This window comes from Heterodontus francisci, chromosome 28 (genome assembly GCF_036365525.1).
Source record: "Heterodontus francisci isolate sHetFra1 chromosome 28, sHetFra1.hap1, whole genome shotgun sequence".
Lineage (NCBI taxonomy): Eukaryota > Metazoa > Chordata > Chondrichthyes > Heterodontiformes > Heterodontidae > Heterodontus > Heterodontus francisci.
In genome coordinates, this window is record NC_090398.1 from 3,317,574 (window position 1) to 3,327,077 (window position 9,504).

Genomic DNA, 9,504 nt, shown 5'->3' on the forward strand with positions numbered 1-9,504 from the left:
CCCTGCCCATCACACTGAGAGGTGAGAGAGAGAGTGATAAGGACCAGTCACATAAATAATACACTACTGCACCCTGGATTATTAGTCCAGTCACATAAATAATACACTACTGCACCCTGGATTATTAGTCCAGTAACATAACACCCTACACTACTGTACCCCGGATTATTAGTCCAGTAACATAACACCCTACACTACTGTACCCTGGATTATTAGTCCAATAACATAACACCCTACACTACTGTACCCTGGATTATTAGTCCAATAACATAACACCCTACACTACTGTACCCTGGATTATTAGTCCAGTGACATAACACCCTATACTACTGTACCCTGGATTATTAGTCCAGTGACATAACACCCTACACTACTGTACCCTGGATTATTAGTCCAATAACATAACACCCTACACTACTGTACCCTGGATTATTAGTCCAATAACATAACACCCTATACTACTGTACCCTGGATTATTAGTCCAGTGACATAACACCCTATACTACTGTACCCTGGATTATTAGTCCAGTGACATAACACCCTATACTACTGTACCCTGGATTATTAGTCCAGTAACATAACACCCTACACTACTGTACCCTGGATTATTAGTCCAGTAACATAACATCCTACACTACTGTACCCTGGATTATTAGTCCAGTAACATAACACCCTACACTACTGTACCCGGGATTATTAGTCCATTAACATAACACCCTACACTACTGTACCCTGGATTATTAGTCCAGTAACATAACACCCTACACTACTGTACCCGGGATTATTAGTCCATTAACATAACACCCTACACTACTGTACCCTGGATTATTAGTCCAGTAACAGAACACCCTACACTACTGTACCCTGGATTATTAGTCCAGTAACATAACACCCTACACTTCTGTACCCTGGATTATTAGTCCAGTAACATAACACCCTACACTACTGTACCCTGGATTATTAGTCCAATAACATAACACCCTACACTACTGTACCCTGGATTATTAGTTCAGTAACATAACACCCTACACTACTGTACCCTGGATTATTAGTCCAATAACATAACACCCTACACTACTGTACCCTGGATTATTAGTCCAGTAACATAACACCCTACACTACTGTACCCTGGATTATTAGTCCAATAACATAACACCCTACACTACTGTACCCTGGATTATTAGTCCATTAACATAACACCCTACACTACTGTACCCTGGATTGTTAGTCCAATAACATAACACCCTACACTACTGTACCCTGGATTGTTAGTCCAGTAACATAACACCCTACACTACTGTACCCTGGATTGTTAGTCCAATAACATAACACCCTACACTACTGTACCCAGGATTATTAGTCCATTAACATAACACCCTACACTACTGTACCCTGGATTATTAGTCCAGTAACATAACATCCTACACTACTGTACCCTGGATTATTAGTCCAGTAACATAACACCCTACACTACTGTACCCTGGATTATTAGTCCAGTAACATAACACCCTACACTACTGTACCCTGGATTATTAGTCCAGTAACATAACACCCTACACTACTGTACCCTGGATTATTAGTCCAGTAACATAACACCCTACACTACTGTACCCTGGATTATTAGTCCAGTAACATAACACCCTACACTACTGTACCCTGGATTATTAGTCCAGTAACATAACACCCTGCACTACTGTACCCTGGATTATTAGTCCAGTAACATAACACCCTACACTACTGTACCCTGGATTATTAGTCCAGTAACATAACACCCTACACTACTGTACCCTGGATTATTAGTCCAATAACATAACACCCTACACTACTGTACCCTGGATTATTAGTCCAGTAACAGAACACCCTACACTACTGTACCCTGGATTATTAGTCCAATAACATAACACTCTACACTACTGTACCCTGGATTATTAGTCCAGTAACATAACACCCTACACTACTGTACCCTGGATTATTAGTCCAGTAACATAACACCCTACACTACTGTACCCTGGATTATTAGTCCAGTAACATAACACCCTACACTACTGTACCCTGGATTATTAGTCCAGTAACATAACACCCTACACTACTGTACCCTGGATTATTAGTCCAGTAACATAACACCCTACACTACTGTACCCTGGATTATTAGTCCAGTAACATAACACCCTACACTACTGTACCCTGGATTATTAGTCCAATAACATAACACCCTACACTACTGTACCCTGGATTATTAGTCCAGTAACAGAACACCCTACACTACTGTACCCTGGATTATTAGTCCATTAACATAACACCCTACACTACTGTACCCTGGATTATTAGTCCATTAACATAACACCCTACACTACTGTACCCTGGATTATTAGTCCAGTAACAGAACACCCTACACTACTGTACCCTGGATTATTAGTCCAGTAACATAACACCCTACACTACTGTACCCTGGATTATTAGTCCATTAACATAACACCCTACACTACTGTACCCTGGATTATTAGTCCAGTAACAGAACACCCTACACTACTGTACCCTGGATTATTAGTCCAGTAACATAACACCCTACACTACTGTACCCTGGATTATTAGTCCAGTAACATAACACCCTACACTACTGTACCCTGGATTATTAGTCCAGAAACAGAAAACCCTACACTACTGTACCCTGGATTATTAGTCCAGTGACATAACACCCTATACTACTGTACCCTGGATTATTAGTCCAGTGACATAACACCCTATACTACTGTACCCTGGATTATTAGTCCAGTAACATAACACCCTACACTACTGTACCCTGGATTATTAGTCCAGTAACATAACATCCTACACTACTGTACCCTGGATTATTAGTCCAGTAACATAACACCCTACACTACTGTACCCGGGATTATTAGTCCATTAACATAACACCCTACACTACTGTACCCTGGATTATTAGTCCAGTAACATAACACCCTACACTACTGTACCCTGGATTATTAGTCCAGTAACATAACACCCTACACTACTGTACCCGGGATTATTAGTCCATTAACATAACACCCTACACTACTGTACCCTGGATTATTAGTCCAGTAACAGAACACCCTACACTACTGTACCCTGGATTATTAGTCCAGTAACATAACACCCTACACTTCTGTACCCTGGATTATTAGTCCAGTAACATAACACCCTACACTACTGTACCCTGGATTATTAGTCCAATAACATAACACCCTACACTACTGTACCCTGGATTATTAGTTCAGTAACATAACACCCTACACTACTGTACCCTGGATTATTAGTCCAATAACATAACACCCTACACTACTGTACCCTGGATTATTAGTCCAGTAACATAACACCCTACACTACTGTACCCTGGATTATTAGTCCAATAACATAACACCCTACACTACTGTACCCTGGATTATTAGTCCATTAACATAACACCCTACACTACTGTACCCTGGATTGTTAGTCCAATAACATAACACCCTACACTACTGTACCCTGGATTATTAGTCCAGTAACATAACACCCTACACTACTGTACCCTGGATTGTTAGTCCAATAACATAACACCCTACACTACTGTACCCAGGATTATTAGTCCATTAACATAACACCCTACACTACTGTACCCTGGATTATTAGTCCAGTAACATAACATCCTACACTACTGTACCCTGGATTATTAGTCCAGTAACATAACACCCTACACTACTGTACCCTGGATTATTAGTCCAGTAACATAACACCCTACACTACTGTACCCTGGATTATTAGTCCAGTAACATAACACCCTACACTACTGTACCCTGGATTATTAGTCCAGTAACATAACACCCTACACTACTGTACCCTGGATTATTAGTCCAGTAACATAACACCCTACACTACTGTACCCTGGATTATAAGTCCAGTAACATAACACCCTGCACTACTGTACCCTGGATTATTAGTCCAGTAACATAACACCCTACACTACTGTACCCTGGATTATTAGTCCAGTAACATAACACCCTACACTACTGTACCCTGGATTATTAGTCCAATAACATAACACCCTACACTACTGTACCCTGGATTATTAGTCCAGTAACAGAACACCCTACACTACTGTACCCTGGATTATTAGTCCAATAACATAACACTCTACACTACTGTACCCTGGATTATTAGTCCAGTAACATAACACCCTACACTACTGTACCCTGGATTATTAGTCCAGTAACATAACACCCTACACTACTGTACCCTGGATTATTAGTCCAGTAACATAACACCCTACACTACTGTACCCTGGATTATTAGTCCAGTAACATAACACCCTACACTACTGTACCCTGGATTATTAGTCCAGTAACATAACACCCTACACTACTGTACCCTGGATTATTAGTCCAGTAACATAACACCCTACACTACTGTACCCTGGATTATTAGTCCAATAACATAACACCCTACACTACTGTACCCTGGATTATTAGTCCAGTAACAGAACACCCTACACTACTGTACCCTGGATTATTAGTCCATTAACATAACACCCTACACTACTGTACCCTGGATTATTAGTCCATTAACATAACACCCTACACTACTGTACCCTGGATTATTAGTCCAGTAACAGAACACCCTACACTACTGTACCCTGGATTATTAGTCCAGTAACATAACACCCTACACTACTGTACCCTGGATTATTAGTCCATTAACATAACACCCTACACTACTGTACCCTGGATTATTAGTCCAGTAACAGAACACCCTACACTACTGTACCCTGGATTATTAGTCCAGTAACATAACACCCTACACTACTGTACCCTGGATTATTAGTCCAGTAACATAACACCCTACACTACTGTACCCTGGATTATTAGTCCAGAAACAGAAAACCCTACACTACTGTACCCTGGATTATTAGTCCAATAACATAACACTCTACACTACTGTACCCTGGATTATTAGTCCAGTAACATAACACCCTACACTACTGTACCCTGGATTATTAGTCCAATAACATAACACCCTACACTACTGTACCCTGGATTATTATTCCATTAACATAACACCCTACACTACTGTACCCCGGATTATTAGTCCAGTAACATAACACCCAACACTACTGTACCCTGGATTATTAGTCCAGTAACATAACACCCTGCACTACTGTACCCTGGATTATTAGTCCAATAACATAACACCCTACACTACTGTACCCCGGATTATTAGTCCAGTAACATAACACCCTACACTACTGTACCCCGGATTATTAGTCCAGTAACATAACACCCTACACTACTGTACCCCGGATTATTAGTCCAGTAACATAACACCCTACACTACTGTACCCCGGATTATTAGTCCAGTAACATAACACCCTACACTACTGTACCCCGGATTATTAGTCCAGTAACATAACATCCTACACTACTGTACCCCGGATTATTAGTCCAGTAACATAACACCCTACACTACTGTACCCGGGATTATTAGTCCATTAACATAACACCCTACACTACTGTACCCTGGATTATTAGTCCAGTAACATAACACCCTACACTACTGTACCCGGGATTATTAGTCCATTAACATAACACCCTACACTACTGTACCCTGGATTATTAGTCCAGTAACAGAACACCCTACACTACTGTACCCTGGATTATTAGTCCAGTAACAGAACACCCTACACTACTGTACCCTGGATTATTAGTCCAGTAACATAACACCCTACACTACTGTACCCTGGATTATTAGTCCAGTAACATAACACCCTACACTACTGTACCCTGGATTATTAGTCCAATAACATAACACCCTACACTACTGTACCCTGGATTATTAGTCCAGTAACATAACACCCTACACTACTGTACCCTGGATTATTAGTCCAGTAACATAACACCCTACACTACTGTACCCTGGATTATTAGTCCAGTAACATAACACCCTACACTACTGTACCCTGGATTATTAGTCCAGTAACATAACACCCTACACTACTGTACCCTGGATTATTAGTCCAGTAACATAACACCCTACACTACTGTACCCTGGATTATTAGTCCAATAACATAACACCCAACACTACTGTACCCTGGATTATTAGTCCAGTAACATAACACCCTACACTACTGTACCCTGGATTATTAGTCCAGTAACATAACACCCTACACTACTGTACCCTGGATTATTAGTCCAGTAACATAACACCCTACACTACTGTACCCTGGATTATTAGTCCAGTAACATAACACCCTACACTACTGTACCCTGGATTATTAGTCCAATAACATAACACCCAACACTACTGTACCCTGGATTATTAGTCCAGTAACATAACACCCTACACTACTGTACCCTGGATTATTAGTCCAGTAACATAACACCCTACACTACTGTACCCTGGATTATTAGTCCAGTAACATAACACCCTACACTACTGTACCCTGGATTATTAGTCCAGTAACATAACACCCTACACTACTGTACCCTGGATTATTAGTCCAGTAACATAACACCCTACACTACTGTACCCTGGATTATTAGTGCAGTAACATAACACCCTACACTACTGTACCCTGGATTATTAGTCCAATAACATAACACCCTACACTACTGTACCCTGGATTATTAGTCCATTAACATAACACCCTACACTACTGTACCCTGGATTATTAGTCCAGTAACATAACACCCTACACTACTGTACCCTGGATTATTAGTCCAATAACATAACACCCTACACTACTGTACCCAGGATTATTAGTCCAGTGACATAACACCCTACACTACTGTACCCTGGATTATTAGTCCAGTGACATAACACCCTACACTACTGTACCCTGGATTATTAGTCCAGTGACGTAACACCCTACACTACTGTACCCTGGATTATTAGTCCAGTGACGTAACACCCTACACTACTGTACCCTGGATTATTAGTCCAGTGACGTAACACCCTACACTACTGTACCCTGGATTATTAGTCCAGTGACATAACACCCTACACTACTGTACCCTGGATTATTAGTCCAGTGACGTAACACCCTACACTACTGTACCCTGGATTATTAGTCCAGTGACGTAACACCCTACACTACTGTACCCTGGATTATTAGTCCAGTGACGTAACACCCTACACTACTGTACCCTGGATTATTAGTCCAGTGACGTAACACCCTACACTACTGTACCCTGGATTATTAGTCCAGTGACGTAACACCCTACACTACTGTACCCTGGATTATTAGTCCAGTGACGTAACACCCTACACTACTGTACCCTGGATTATTAGTCCAGTGACGTAACACCCTACACTACTGTACCCTGGATTATTAGTCCAGTGACGTAACACCCTACACTACTGTACCCTGGATTATTAGTCCAGTGACGTAACACCCTACACTACTGTACCCTGGATTATTAGTCCAGTGACGTAACACCCTACACTACTGTACCCTGGATTATTAGTCCAGTGACGTAACACCCTACACTACTGTACCCTGGATTATTAGTCCAGTAACATAACACCCTACACTACTGTACCCTGGATTATTAGTCCAGTAACATAACACCCTACACTACTGTACCCTGGATTATTAGTCCAGTAACATAACACCCTACACTACTGTACCCTGGATTATTAGTCCAGTAACATAACACCCTACACTACTGTACCCTGGATTATTAGTCCAGTAACATAACACCCTACACTACTGTACCCTGGATTATTAGTCCAGTAACATAACACCCTACACTACTGTACCCTGGATTATTAGTCCAGTAACATAACACCCTACACTACTGTACCCTGGATTATTAGTCCAGTAACATAACACCCTACACTACTGTACCCTGGATTATTAGTCCAGTAACATAACACCCTACACTACTGTACCCTGGATTATTAGTCCAGTAACATAACACCCTACACTACTGTACCCTGGATTATTAGTCCAGTAACATAACACCCTACACTACTGTACCCTGGATTATTAGTCCATTAACATAACACCCTACACTACTGTACCCTGGATTATTAGTCCAGTAACATAACACCCTACACTACTGTACCCTGGATTATTAGTCCATTAACATAACACCCTACACTACTGTACCCTGGATTATTAGTCCAGTAACATAACACCCTACACTACTGTACCCTGGATTATTAGTCCATTAACATAACACCCTACACTACTGTACCCTGGATTATTAGTCCATTAACATAACACCCTACACTACTGTACCCTGGATTATTAGTCCAGTAACATAACACCCTACACTACTGTACCCTGGATTATTAGTCCATTAACATAACACCCTACACTACTGTACCCTGGATTATTAGTCCAGTAACATAACACCCTACACTACTGTACCCTGGATTATTAGTCCAGTAACATAACACCCTACACTACTGTACCCTGGATTATTAGTCCAGTAACATAACACCCTACACTACTGTACCCTGGATTATTAGTCCAGTAACATAACACCCTACACTACTGTACCCTGGATTATTAGTCCAGTAACATAACACCCTACACTACTGTACCCTGGATTATTAGTCCAGTAACATAACACCCTACACTACTGTACCCTGGATTATTAGTCCAGTAACATAACACCCTACACTACTGTACCCTGGATTATTAGTCCAGTAACATAACACCCTACACTACTGTACCCTGGATTATTAGTCCAGTAACATAACACCCTACACTACTGTACCCTGGATTATTAGTCCAATAACATAACACCCTACACTACTGTACCCTGGATTATTAGTCCAATAACATAACACCCTACACTACTGTACCCTGGATTATTAGTCCAGTAACATAACACCCTACACTACTGTACCCTGGATTATTAGTCCAATAACATAACACCCTACACTACTGTACCCTGGATTATTAGTCCAGTAACATAACACCCTACACTACTGTACCCTGGATTATTAGTCCATTAACATAACACCCTACACTACTGTACCCTGGATTATTAGTCCAATAACATAACACCCTACACTACTGTACCCTGGATTATTAGTCCAATAACATAACACCCTACACTACTGTACCCTGGATTATTAGTCCAATAACATAACACCCTACACTACTGTACCCTGGATTATTAGTCCAGTAACATAACACCCTACACTACTGTACCCTGGATTATTAGTCCAGTAACATAACACCCTACACTACTGTACCCTGGATTATTAGTCCAATAACATAACACCCTACACTACTGTACCCTGGATTATTAGTCCATAACATAACACCCTACACTACTGTACCCTGGATTATTAGTCCATTAACATAACACCCTACACTACTGTACCCTGGATTATTAGTCCAGTAACATAACACCCTACACTACTGTACCCTGGATTATTAGTCCAGTAACATAACACCCTACACTACTGTACCCTGGATTATTAGTCCAGTAACATAACACCCTACACTACTGTACCCTGGATTATTAGTCCAA